Here is a 13,628-nt window from a genome sequence, read left to right as displayed (position 1 = left end):
GAATTTTATAGCTTGCGTCCTAATAAAGAGTGTGTTTGTGTGAGCCCTATACCCCTCCTGATTTATTAGTCTAATGGCCCTTTTCTGCATTATGATTATAGTCTGAATATTACTTTTATATGTATTTCCCCAAACCTCTACAGAATAACTCATGTATGGTAATAGCAAAGCACAATATAACATATACAATGTTTTCCTATCCTATTTCAGTAACGAGTAATCTAACTAATTACTATTTCTATTGTTACAACGCTGTTACTGTTACTAACAAGAAAATGCGGTGAGGTCGCATTACTATTTTTCAACAAATAGATGGCTGAAGCTGTGTTGAGCTTACCGCACCTTATATCAGTTGCACAGAAGTAGCTGTCTACGTAAGTAATCTGGGCGCTACAGCTTTAAGCAGCTGCGCACGCTCCTGCGGGCGGCAGACGATCACTTTTTGGTACAACACATGGAGCTAGGGGGCAAAAAAATCACATGAGTGCTGCTGTTTGGCTGAGGAAGAATAAAGTAGTCGTGGTAAACCAATCACATGACCACTTCAAGATGACAAAGCAACAAGGTGATATATACCAGTTAATATATACGTGGTGTTTTTTCCTGGATAGCACTAGCAAGAACTCTCTGCGTATAACCAACAAATAAAAAAATAAAACAAACAGCCCGTTCATGTTGGTGAAAAAATGTACAATGTTGACCAATCAAAAAATGATATGACAACATGACATTTGGTTGTTTAGAAAGAGGGGGACGTTTTAGGAGTGAGGGCAAGAGAGAGAGGGAAAGAAAGAGAGCAGAAAAAAGAGAGAGAGAGAGAGAGTTTTGAAATGTGATTTGTGACGTTTAGTGTGTTTGGAGTGTGTAGTTAGTGTGTCTTGTGTAGTTAGTGTGTAGTGTAGTGGATAGTTTTGTGTTGTGTGTCAGAACAATGAGGCGACTGCTGAATGTTACAGGTGCTGCCAAAAAGCCAACAAAGGCAGATTACAGTGTAAATGCTAGCTCCAGGTAGAAAACAGGAGGAGTGATACATCTCCTGTTGTCAGATCTGCAGGTATCAGGCTTGTGATGCACTCCTTTATAGTGGACAGAAATTATTTCTTGGAGTGGCACAAATAATTTGTGTATCATCTTATTTAATGGAGAACATCTGATTATTATGTAAATAGTTTGATGGTTAGTCTGATGGTTATTAAAAAAAAAAGGTAAAAGGTAAATGGCTGCAAATTGTAAATTAAAATGTAAAAATTATATTTGCATTTAAAGTTATGAAATATGATTCATTAAACATGATTGTGGTTGTTATAGTAAGAAATATAACTTTTTCTACTCGGAGTTTAGGTTTTTTTGTCTGATTTTAGATCACTTGTGTTAATACAGTATGTCAAAATGAAAACATAACTGTAAATTCAGACATCTGAGGTTGAGCTGAAAAGAATGACACCAAGCTAGGCAAAGTAAATAGTTTTTAAAGGTGAAATGTAGAAGTAGTCAAAAATGGCCAATTATACACAGCAAATCCAGCATGTCCAAATTAACACCGTCAGATTTGATTTCAACACTATTCAATTCAATTCAATTCAATTCAATTTTATTTATATAGCGCCAAATCACAACAAAAGTCGCCTCAAGGCGCTTCATAGATACAGAGAAAAACCCAACAATCATATGACCCCCTATGAGCAAGCACTTTGGCGACAGTGGGAAGGAAAAACTCCCTTTTAACAGGAAGAAACCTCCAGCAGAACCAGGCTCAGGGAGGGGCGGCCATCTGCTGCGACCGGTTGGGGTGAGAGAAGGAAGACAGGATAAAAGACATGCTGTGGAAGAGAGACAGAGGTTAATAACAGATATGATTCAATGCAGAGAGGTCTATTAATACATAGTGAGTGAGAAAGGTGACTGGAAAGGAAAAACTCAATGCATCATGGGAATCCCCCGGCAGCCTACGTCTATTGCAGCATAACTAAGGGAGGATTCAGGGTCACCTGGTCCAGCCCTAACTATATGCTTTAGCAAAAAGGAAAGTTTTAAGCCTAATCTTAAAAGTAGAGATAGTTTCTGTCTCCCGAATCCAAACTGGAAGCTGGTTCCACAGAAGAGGGGCCTGAAAACTGAAGGCTCTGCCTCCCATTCTACTTTTAAATACTCTAGGAACAACAAGTAGGCCTGCAGAGCGAGAGCGAAGTGCTCTAATAGGGTGATATGGTACTACAAGGTCATTAAGATAAGATGGGGCCTGATTATTTAAGACCTTGTATGTGAGGAGCAGGATTTTGAATTCAATTCTGGATTTAACAGGAAGCCAATGAAGGGAAGCCAAAACAGGAGAAATATGCTCTCTCCTTCTAGTCCCTGTCAGTACTCTTGCTGCAGCATTTTGGATTAGCTGAAGGCTTTTCAGTGAGTTTTTTGGACATCCTGATAATAATGAATTACAGTAGTCCAGCCTGGAAGTAATAAATGCATGAACTAGTTTTTCAGCGTCACTCTGAGACAGGATATTTCTAATTTTAGAGATGTTGCGCAAATGGAAGAAAGCAGTCTTACATATTTGTTTAATATGTGCGTTGAAGGACATGTCCTGGTCAAAAATGACTCCAAGGTTCCTCACAGCGTTACTGGAGGCCAAGGTAATGCCATCCAGAGTATGAATCTGGTTAGATACCATATTTCTAAGATTTTCAGGGCCGAGTACAATAACCTCAGTTTTATCTGAATTAAGAAGCAGAAAGTTAGCGGCCATCCAGGTCTTTATGTCTTTAAGACATTCCTGCAGTTTAACTAATTGGTGTGTGTTATCTGGCTTCATGGACAGATAGAGCTGGGTGTCATCTGCATAGCAGTGAAAATGTATGCTATGTCTTCTAATGATGCTGCCTAAGGGAAGCATGTATAATGTAAACAGAATTGGTCCTAGCACTGAACCCTGTGGAACTCCATAATTAACCTCAGTGGGTGAAGAGGACTCTCCATTTACATGCACAAATTGGAGTCTATTAGATAGATATGATACAAACCACTGCAGTGCAGTACCTGTAATACCTACAGCATGTTCTAATCGCTCTAATAGGATATTATGGTCGACAGTATCGAACGCTGCACTGAGGTCTAGCAGGACAAGCACAGAGATGAGTCCACTGTCAGAGGCCATAAGAAGATCATTTGTAACCTTCACTAAAGCTGTTTCTGTGCTGTGATGAGCTCTGAAACCTGACTGAAACTCTTCAAATAAACCATTCCTCTGCAGATGATCTGTTAGCTGTTTGACAACTACTCTTTCAAGGATTTTTGATATGAAAGGAAGGTTGGAGATTGGCCTATAATTAGCTAAGACTGCTGGGTCTAGAGATGGCTTTTTGAGTAAAGGTTTAACCACAGCCAGCTTGAAGGCCTGTGGTACATAGCCGATTATTAGAGATAGGTTGATCATATTTAAGATCGAAGAATTAATCAATGGCAGGACTTCTTTGAGCAGTTTTGTAGGAATGGGGTCTAAAAGACACGTTGATGGTTTGGAGGAAGTAATTATTGAAGTTAACTCAGAAAGATCAATTGGAGAAAAAGAGTCTAACTTAACATCAATGGTACTAAGAGTAGCTGTAGATAATATTACATCTGTGGGATGATTACTGGTAATTTTTTCTCTAATGATAAAAATTTTATTTGTGAAGAAGTTCATGAAGTCATTACTAGTTAACGTTAAAGGGATGGTTGGCTCAACAGAGCTCTGACTCTTTGTCAGCCTGGCTACAGTGCTGAAGAGAAACCTGGGGTTGTTCTTATTTTCTTCAATCAGTGATGAATAGTAAGATGTTCTGGCTTTGCGGAGGGCTTTCTTATAAAGCAGCAAACTATTTCTCCAGGCTAAATGATGATCCTCTAAATTTGTGACACGCCATTTCCTCTCCAGATTACGAGTCATCTGCTTTAGGGTACGTGTTTGAGAATTATACCACGGAGTCAGGTACTTCTGATTAGAGACCTTAGTTTTCACTGGAGCTACAGTATCCAGAGTCGTACGTAGTGAGGAGGTGAAATTATTAACAAGATAATCAACCTCTGTTGGGGTAGCGTTCAGATAGCTGCTCTGCTCTGTGTTGGTACAGGGCATTGAAGATGATAACAGTGGGTGGATTATATTCTTAAACTTAGTTACAGCGCTTTCAGAAAGACATCTACTTTGATAAAGTCTCCTCTCCACCGCTGTGTAATCAATTATTGTAAATGTAAATGTTATCAGGAAATGATCAGACAGGAGAGGGTTTTCAGGAAACACTGTTAAATGTTCAGTTTCTATGCCATATGTTAAAACAAGATCTAGAGTGTGATTAAAGTGGTGGGTGGGTTCTTTTACATTTTGAGAGAAGCCAATTGAGTCTAATAACAGACTAAATGCCATGTTGAGGCTGTCATTTTTAGCATCTACATGGATGTTAAAATCACCCACAATAATTATTTTATTTGAGCTCAGAACTAGATTAGATATAAAGTCTGAGAAATCAGACAGAAACTCTGTGTAAGGCCCAGGTGGACGATAGATGATAACAAGTAAGACTGGTTTCTGAGTTTCACAGCTGGGGTGGACAATGTTAAGCATCAGGCTTTCAAATGAATTAAAAGTCTGTCTTGGTCTTTCATTAATTAATAGGCTGGTGTGAAAAATTGCTGCCACACCGCCCCCTCGGCCTGTGCTTCGAGGTTTCTGGTAGTTAGAATGACTCGGGGGTGTTGATTCATTTAAACTAACATAATCATCCTGCTGCAACCAGGTTTCTGTAAGGCAGAGTAAATCAATTTGTTGATCAATTATTAAGTCATGTACTAACAGAGACTTGGAGGAGAGAGACCTAATATTTAATAATCCACATTTCACTGTTTTACTCTTTGGTTCAGATGTGGATACTGTATTGTTCTTTCTTTTTGATTGTTTATGTTTAAGTTGTTTGTTGCTGGTTTTTAGTTTGTTTTTTGTCTTTTTGGAAGCTGACACAGTCTCTATGGAGATGGGTTTTTGGGGGGGTAGCAGGAGGAGAGAAGCTGCAGAGAGGCGTGTAAGACTGCAACTCTGCTTCCTGGTCCCAACTCTGGATAGTCATATTTTGGGGGGTTTAATAAATTTGTCCATATTTCTAGAAATGAGAGCTGCTCCATCCAAAGTGGGATGGATGCCGTCTCTCCTAACAAGACCAGGTTTCCTCCAGAAGGTTTGCCAATTATCTATGAAGCCCACATCGTTTCTGGGACACCACTCAGACAGCCAGCAATTTAAGGAGAACATGCGGCTAAACATGTCACTCCTGGTCTGATTGGGGAGGGGACCAGAGAAGTCTATAAAGTGTCTATATGGGTCCACACCAGAGAGTGTTAATTTAACTCTTTTTGTAGAGTTGGTACATTAATTCTGATTTAGTGTTAAATATCAAATCTGCCTGGAGTTGAAAATTTAACACTCATTAACACTAACTAGGTGTTAAGAGTTTATATATTAACTCTTACAGAGTATTTTATTTTGACTACAAAAGAGTTATCGTCTAATTAATTCTAAAAAGTGTAAATTTTACTGTTCTGATCTTTTAGAAATTCCTTGGGGAAAAAAATATTAAAAAGAGCCAATGTTCTTCTGAAAAAGATTTATTTTTATATGCACCACATTTTCAAAACATTTTTTAAAACATGTAACAATATGGAATAATGTATATCTTCTCATTTTCATTTGAATATTGCTTGTCAAAGGGTCTAACATAGGTGAGCTGGTCAATTGAAATAACAGCATGCTCATTACTTTTTTCTTCAATGCAGTATGCATGAAAGTGTTCATCAAAGTACAAGGTGTTGACAGTACAGCCTATTATGAATGCATGTTGTTCATGTATTATGATATAGCAAATTTTCTTAAAGACTGGTAGATCACTGGACATTCCAGTGCATAAAAACAAACCAACCTGGTATTCAGTACCATAATTTCTAACCCAATTTGTAGTTGAAACATTTACACATGAATCTACATTTAATGACTCGCACAACAAATGTCCACCTTCCATGCTATCAACTCTTTTTAATTTTAAAGGACCGAACTGAAATCTTTTAAAACAATAGTTTTCATAGTAAAAGGCCAATTGACGCTGATGTTGCTTTACTAGAGATTTTGTAAGGTTTTTAAAATTTTTGACAGCCCTTTTAAAAAAATTGTGTTTTGCTTCGAAACGCATACACCATATGTGGATAAGAGGGCCAATTTTCTTAATACACCTTGGATAGTGAATCATTAGGTGGTGTTTAGGAATTAATTTTCTACCAGGGAACAATTTTTTAAACATGTTATGGTGATCACAGATCAGATGTTTCAAGTAACATATCATGCCATCAGTAAGGACTGGGGACAACACAATATCAACAATTTGCAACAACAGGAGAACAAAATTCCAGTGGCTATTGTCCCGCTCAACTATGTCTCCAAAAATTAGTGGAGTATTGCGTAGGATACATAATGACTGAATGGCATTTAAACCTAAGTGTTTGCTGTTATCGTCTATTTTTAACCCACTTGGTTTATTTTTACGCTCTACAAAACCATAATTAAACGTCTGTATCCTGTCAAGTAATGTGCTAATGGAGATGTAGCCATTTTTGATCATGTATTGAAAAAAAAGTTTGAGCTCATACTGCACAACTCCTTCCAATAAATCGTGCATTACATCAACTGCATAATTGTCAGTGCTGTGAAAATATTCCAATGAATTGAGCATACAAGATCTTTTAACTCCATAAACGGAAGTGAGAGCAGGGTCTTCACTTAATGCATTACAGTGTTCAATATGAAGTTCTCTGGAGCACAGAACAATGTCTGAACTGTCTTCATTAAACACAGACTGAATTTCTTCCTTGTTTACTAAACAAAACCTACACCAGTTTGTTGCACTAAATGATTCAACAAAACCTAGTAAGCCATTTAAAGCAAGATTGTCTCCTGTAACTTGAACAACAGAACCAAACACTGGCTCTTCAGTAAAGGGAAGCAGGATTCCTTTAGTTTCTAAAATTTTCAAGTCATCAATCAAAGGCTTTAGTATTTCTTCAAAACCATATTTCTTTAAGTCTTCTGTGTAGAAAAGAGCAGCTAGATGTACATTCATCAGCACAGAGTTAACCTTTGGTGGGAGGTTTTTTACAGTGAAATAAATACAGCCCAGTTTGTGGATCCCTTTCTTCGAACCTAATGGGTTAGCAGTTTCAAAATCATCGTAATACAGTAAAATCTGTAGAGCATATTTCTGTTGTGAAAACAGAGGATGGTTTTGGAAATATAATCCATCATTAATGTCTTTGTATAACCCAGCTTGTGTTTGTTTCTCATGCAAGAAGCATTCTCTAATGTCTTTATTCTTGAAAATTGAATGTATCGTACCTAAAATGGGCACATACATGTATTTGTCTCTGACAGGTGTTTCGCTATAAACCCCTGTAGTTCTATGTCTACGTGTATCCAATCTTACACCAAGTACAAATTCTTTAGGCTCAACTATTTCCCATTTTTCATCGTAATATTTCTGTCTTTTTTTCTCAGTGTTAAATTTTGAAAAGGGGTTATCTAATTGGTTTAAATTGTGCTCAACTCTTTTGTAAATGTCTGATTCCTTACTATCAGGGGAAAATGTTTGGAGTACTACTTCTCTTGCTTGACTCTGAACATCACTGACAACTTCCTCAACAGAACTAATTATTGTTTGAACAGCACTCTCAGTAAGACCAGAAGCTTGTAAGTGAGCGACAATAGATCCACACATTCCAACAAGCGAGTGCTGTGAAATAACAGTGGGAACCTGTGATACAGATGCAGAAGTAGATGGTTGATCACTAAAAGAGTCTCCTAGAGAATGTGTTTTTTGGGCAACTTCCTGTTCCATCCCTACATGTTTATCGTGATAATGACTATGTACATTATGAAGATGTTTTCTAAAGCCATTGTAAGTACAAAAAGATGAAAGACATCCCTGCTCTCCACATTTTAAATGCAGATTTTTGTTTGGATATAAACCATGATGAAATTTTAAATGTTGACAAAGAGCTGAACAATTTTTGTGGTGCATTTTACAAACAAAGCATTTGAACATTGTCAAACAGGTTTTTTTTTGTTTTTTTTTTAAATCCTCCTAAAAGCGTGTGGACCTTGCGGGCATTTAACGGTCTCGCAGCAGACGTGCTCTCAGTTCCTTGACTCGAGGGCTTTCTTTTGTGTTTCCAACATCAATGTTGTAGATTGTGGTTTGAATGAAGGTGTAGAAACTGGAAAGAGCTTCATCATATGAGAGGCTGAAGACAAAGTGTGCTTTGAAAAGCCCATCAAAAGCAGCCACTGAAGTTGGAGCATCACATGGGATAGCTTTCTGGTCTACAATGATGAAGAACCTCTGAATGTTCTTCTTTTGCTCACCAATGCAGAGAAGGAAGGGCTGCCTGGTGTTAGCTTTCTCCAGGAAAGTAGTGAGGCTGACTCCTTCCTGGAATTTGAATAGCACATTTCAATCATGAGCAAAATTTTCTTTTCAACTGTTTGGCTTGCATATAAGGTCTATGGGCCCAAGCAAGTAACCCGTCTTAACACAAATGGATCCAAGTAGAATAAAACAGAGTAATGCTTTATTTTTGAAGTTCACATTCTTCTGTTTGCAGGGGCAATGAGTGTGTGCTGAACCCAAATCTGTGGATTAACTTCTTTTGGAAAGGAAAGCCATACCAGATTTTATCTCTTCTGATATCTATAGATACAGCATGATTTCATACCAAATACACAAAAGGTAATTAATTTACTGCGTCTTTTCTGTTTTTATCTCGTGGCTTACCATGGACCAAAAATCATTAATTACAAACAGTTTTTACAAAAAAATAGAGTAGAGTAATAGAGCATACCTTGATGAATCTCACAAGATGATTGGCTGCCTGTGCAGAGCTAATTTTTGCTGTTTTTTTGTGGCCTTTTGATGTTGGGGGCAGGAGATGCAGCAACAACAGAAGAGCTGCCATGTCACTATCCCAGCCTTAAAGACAAAAAGCACATTTGAGACAAAAGGTTAAACATGGACTAGAAAACAGTTGGAAAATAAGCAGTTAAATGATGAGATTTCTGGAAATGCTTACAACCACAAGGATGCATAAATTATTAATTTACTAGTCTATTTCCGCTCAGTTAACTGTTTTAGGACAGACAAATGGAAATGTAAGTATTTTATATACTGAAACACTGTCCAGATTTACCCCAGTCATTTGAAGCCTCCGTATCAAAAGATGCTCGTAACTCCTCAACACAAGGACTTGATGGAAGACTTTGGCTTTCTGCGATGATTTTTTACTTGAAATACGAAGACCACTTTGTAAGAAATCTTCCAGAGGCCTCATCTCCAAGCATCATTGCAAAATCCTGATCAATCTATTAATAAGACAAAACAGGAACCAAATACTGGTTACTTAAGTGTTCTTGGCAAAATGTTATCTTTAGTTTCAGATCATGAAATGTCTAAAAATATACTCACCAACCCCGGTGTATCAAGGAAACGAGGGAAGACATCCAAGATTGATGATGTTGCATCTGGGTCATGTACCAGCTTCTGTCTATATTCAAAAGTAGCTTTCATCTTCTCTTTAACCACAGACCTATCTGTTGAGTGTCTAATAACAGACAGAGCCTCTCTGCACTCCTCACCAAAAAGCTGTCCACTAACAAACAAAGATTCTCTTCGGGTTGTTGGACTGTGCTGGAAGTTTGGCTTGGGACACCCACTAGCACCATCATAGGTATTGCGTTGGACAGTCTTGAGTCTCCAAGCAAGATAGCCAGTATTAGCCTCCGGATCATAGTAATGTTCCTGCTCATGCATGCACATCAATCACACACAAAAACAAACAAAAAACATACACAACAAAAAAATGCAACAAAGGAATGCATATTTGGTACCACTTTAACAACATGTAGAAATTACAGAGATGTTGCGTTTCAGAGATAACACTTACATAGCCATTTTTTGAGTAAGGATCTTGGAGATATAGAAAAAGCGTTGCAATCCCCAGTGCATAGTTAGTCCGAACACTTATGGGCGGAATCCTCCTTTCAAAAACAAAACAAAGTGTATTGCTCTTCTGCTCACTCGACAATTGTTTTTATGATCATCAAAGAATACTTACCCGTGTGATTCTATCATATCTGCAACCAGTATGTTGACCATTTGTCGACGAGTTGGATCTGACAGTGTTTTAGTTTTGTCGTATTCATTGAAAATTTCTTCACCCTTTGGGTTTGAGCTCAGGACACTACACACCTTCTGTTTAAAAAAAAAGTCATACTGATTAAACTAAAGCAAATTATACAAAAAAGTTAGTGTTTGTAAAATGCTGTTAAGCACTGGAAATTGCTTTAGGCTTTGCTTTTGACCTGCTTCGCTTCATCGCGATCAAGCTCTTGTAGGCCCTTCTTCCTGTTCTTTGTACTTTTGAGGATCATAGTTGAATCTGATGAACTGGTAGAAGCTGGGGACGATGGATGGTCTGACAATGAAACTGGCGATGTCAGGAGGGCAAGAGGGATTGGCTGTACCGATGACTCTGATTCATCGTCAACCACACTGATCTCAATGTCTTAAAGGGGAAAAAAGGGACATAAAAGGCATTGAAAAAAAATGTGCAAAATGCATATGAGAAGTCACAACAACTGCAATAATGTTCAACCACATAAATTATATCTGATAACAGCATGTAATATGCACTCAACATGTAAAAGCATTTTACAGTTTTTCAAAGAAGAAAATTGGAATCTGAAAGGTTGTTAAATCTGGCTAATATTCATGTAAACTTTGAAGATCATGAAGAAATGTACTCCTCTAAATTATTATGGATCTACTGTACCTGTTGCTGTCTGCATTCTATATCCAACTTTGAAAGCTCGAACTCCAGACTTTACCAGCTCATCAAAAATGTCTGCGTCAACTTCAGTGTCAGAGGTATCAGTGAGGATGAGTACACCTTCTGTGAAGAATTGAGGCTGCAAGCTGAACTTGTCCATAACTAAAACAAAGAAATCCGAAATGTCACTATACTATTAAAACCACCAAGTCTTACTGTTGATCACTTATAGGTGATAATTTTATACTCATTTAAATTGCACATGAGTACAAACCATCTTTAAGAAACTGGTGGAAATGAAAGCATTCATCACTTTCTGGAACTTTGACATACTTCTGCACTCCCCCATATTCCACCTTTGCAAGCATATCCTGTGTGGAGATTCAATAAAAAAATTAGTTGTACAGTAATTAATTGGACAAATAACCTGGTAATCAATTGAAAAAAAAAGAATCATGATCCATAACTTGTGTTAAGCAAAGCATTTTCCCAAAAGACAATTCTAGATACTAAACAATTTGTCCAGACGCTTTTCTTTGCAAGCTCCTTTGACTACGATGACCTGGATGACTGAGAACCTTCACAGACATATTGCCGTACATTTTGGGAGGAACACCCTTCAACTGGTGCGGGAGTATGAAAGGGAATCAAGGAAACTAGCGGATTATAGGAACCATCTCCGTTTCAACCTAAGATGTAGACAAAGCAGAGTTGTTCCTAAGAGCCTGCGCCTTGGATCCACTGTCAGGGGATACAGAGCAGACTTGATTCTACAGAGAGCACAAAATCACCTTTTAAGTGAAAGGATAAGACAGGTCCATTTCACCATAGATGCCCTCCAGATCAAGATCAGCCAGACCCTGCAGGAACTGGAAATCCTTCTACCCTCTCCAATCTTAGAAGAGGTTTACAAGTTTGTGGACAAGGCTCAGCGGGCCCAACACTCTAAAGGAAAAGAAAGACAACGCAGGAAATTTCACACCTTGCTTTCAAAAACACACACTCCTCATCCTGAACCTACACAACCCAGAGAAGAAAACACACCTGAAGTCAGTCAGGAGAAATGGGTAAAGAACTTTTCAGACCGGAATCTCACTGAACCTGAAAAGAGAGTATTAGCCAAAGGACTCAATTTTGCCATTTCTCCACAACAGTTGCCCATAGTGGACCTCATCACAGCCACAGAATCTGCCATACGGATTAATAAATTATCACAGACAGAGGCAGAGCAAATCAGGATGAAAGTCTCAGCCACGCTCTCCAGTGCCAAAGTCCCTCCATCCAACCTCACAATACAGGAAACACAAGCGCATGGCACAACACAGAAGAGCCACCTCCACAGGACAAGACTCAGCAGTCCATCTGCATCTTAAGGATAAAGGACACTCTTTCGAGGATGCCAATGTTCACATTTTGGACAGAGAGGACAGATGGTTTGAAAGAGAAGTGAAAGAAGCCATCTATGTCCACTGTGAGCGACCATCTTTGAACAGAGGCGGGGGTTTACGACACCAACTCTCTGCCATCTATAATCCAGTTTTGAGATCCCTTCCCAGACGCCTTAACACCCACTCACATCCTGGGCCATCTGACCTCAGGAATTCGCATGATAAGGTGGGGCCAGGTTTCACAATGAACACACCCGAAACTCTGGCTGATTGGGACCCACACCCAGTTTCATACCTTGGCTCAGGCGATTAGAGGATCATCAGGGGGTCCTTTTGTCCCTCTGTGGGGGGATACTCCCACTAGGTTTATATCTGGGACTCTCCACCATTTGACCTTAGAACTGAAGAAGCTTCTCGGATGAGAGGTGAAACGTCTTCAAGTAACTTAAAGAAGTCCAGACGCTTTTCTTTGCAAGCTCCTTTGACTAAACAATTTGTCCATCTTTCAAGTCAATATTATACCCACAACTAGGGCTGCCATGATTAGTCGACTAGTCACGATTACGTCGACTATCAAAGTCGTCGACGACTAATTTAATAGTCGACGCGTCGTTTGAAGCTTTGTAAGATCCCAAGAGACGCAGGAATAAGTAGTAGGATTTAAGAGTGTAATAACGGACTGAAACAGAAGATGGCAGCACTGCATGTACAAGGATGCCAGCTGCCGTTAAACCCCGAAGAAGAAGAAGCTGTGTCCCAGAATTCATAGCGCGGCCCTGCTCAGTTTCCAACAATGGCGGCAGCTAGTTAGTTTTAATATTACTGTTATTATTCTTTCTGGGTCACAAAATAAACGTTTAACATGTTTTCAGGCGAGAATGTAGCTGTGTAAACCTCAAATATCTGCTCAGTTTATCAAGACACCACATATTTTCAGAAGCGCTCCGACGTTTTCGGAGACGTCTGTTACCCACTAGCTCGATAGCTAGCCGGGAGCAAGGCTCACCAGAGCCCGTGGGAACACCGGACTCCCGGCAAATCATTTTCAAACCCACCGCTGTCTTTCGCTACTCAGGTTAAACATGATATATAAGTCACTTAGATAACTTAAAAATGTTATTGTTTGGCTTTTTTCAGTATTTTATTTGTTCCTGAGTAAATCGGCTGACTTTATTAAACTCCACCGAAACACTCTGCACATTTAATTAACATTTAATAAACTACCATCTTGTCTTTATTTTTAGTTAGCACATACCTTAAACACTTAAAGCTGTAATCTAATGATAGTTGTGTAAGAGCAGATGCTGCTGGTGCAATAAGCTGTCCGTTTTACATCCAATTGATGCA

General features: G+C 38.7%; 1 long non-coding RNA gene and 2 pseudogenes across 2 annotated transcripts; 1 reads left to right on the top strand and 2 right to left on the bottom strand.

The window, feature by feature from the left end:
* Positions 1-13,628, top strand: part of LOC146383127 (peroxisomal succinyl-coenzyme A thioesterase-like) — a 41,426-nt pseudogene that overhangs the window by 12,235 nt on the left and 15,563 nt on the right.
* On the bottom strand, positions 5,662-10,316 carry LOC146383129 (uncharacterized; annotated as a pseudogene). The gene is made up of 6 exons (XR_014800719.1): positions 10,180-10,316; positions 10,009-10,102; positions 9,531-9,863; positions 9,256-9,427; positions 8,911-9,038; positions 5,662-8,501 (listed from the first exon to the last, which is right to left on the bottom strand). The product of XR_014800719.1 is annotated as an uncharacterized LOC146383129 (transcript).
* LOC146383128 (uncharacterized) lies at positions 10,445-12,091 on the bottom strand. The gene is made up of 3 exons (XR_014800720.1): positions 11,168-12,091; positions 10,897-11,055; positions 10,445-10,629 (listed from the first exon to the last, which is right to left on the bottom strand). It is a non-coding gene; the product is annotated as an uncharacterized LOC146383128 (long non-coding RNA).

The sequence above is a fragment of the Perissodus microlepis genome, chromosome 7 (genome assembly GCF_051167445.1).
Source record: "Perissodus microlepis isolate ML-2025 ecotype Zambia chromosome 7, ASM5116744v1, whole genome shotgun sequence".
Lineage (NCBI taxonomy): Eukaryota > Metazoa > Chordata > Actinopteri > Cichliformes > Cichlidae > Perissodus > Perissodus microlepis.
The sequence above is the reverse complement of the archived record's forward strand: the minus strand, read 5'-3'. Positions and strand labels throughout refer to the sequence as shown.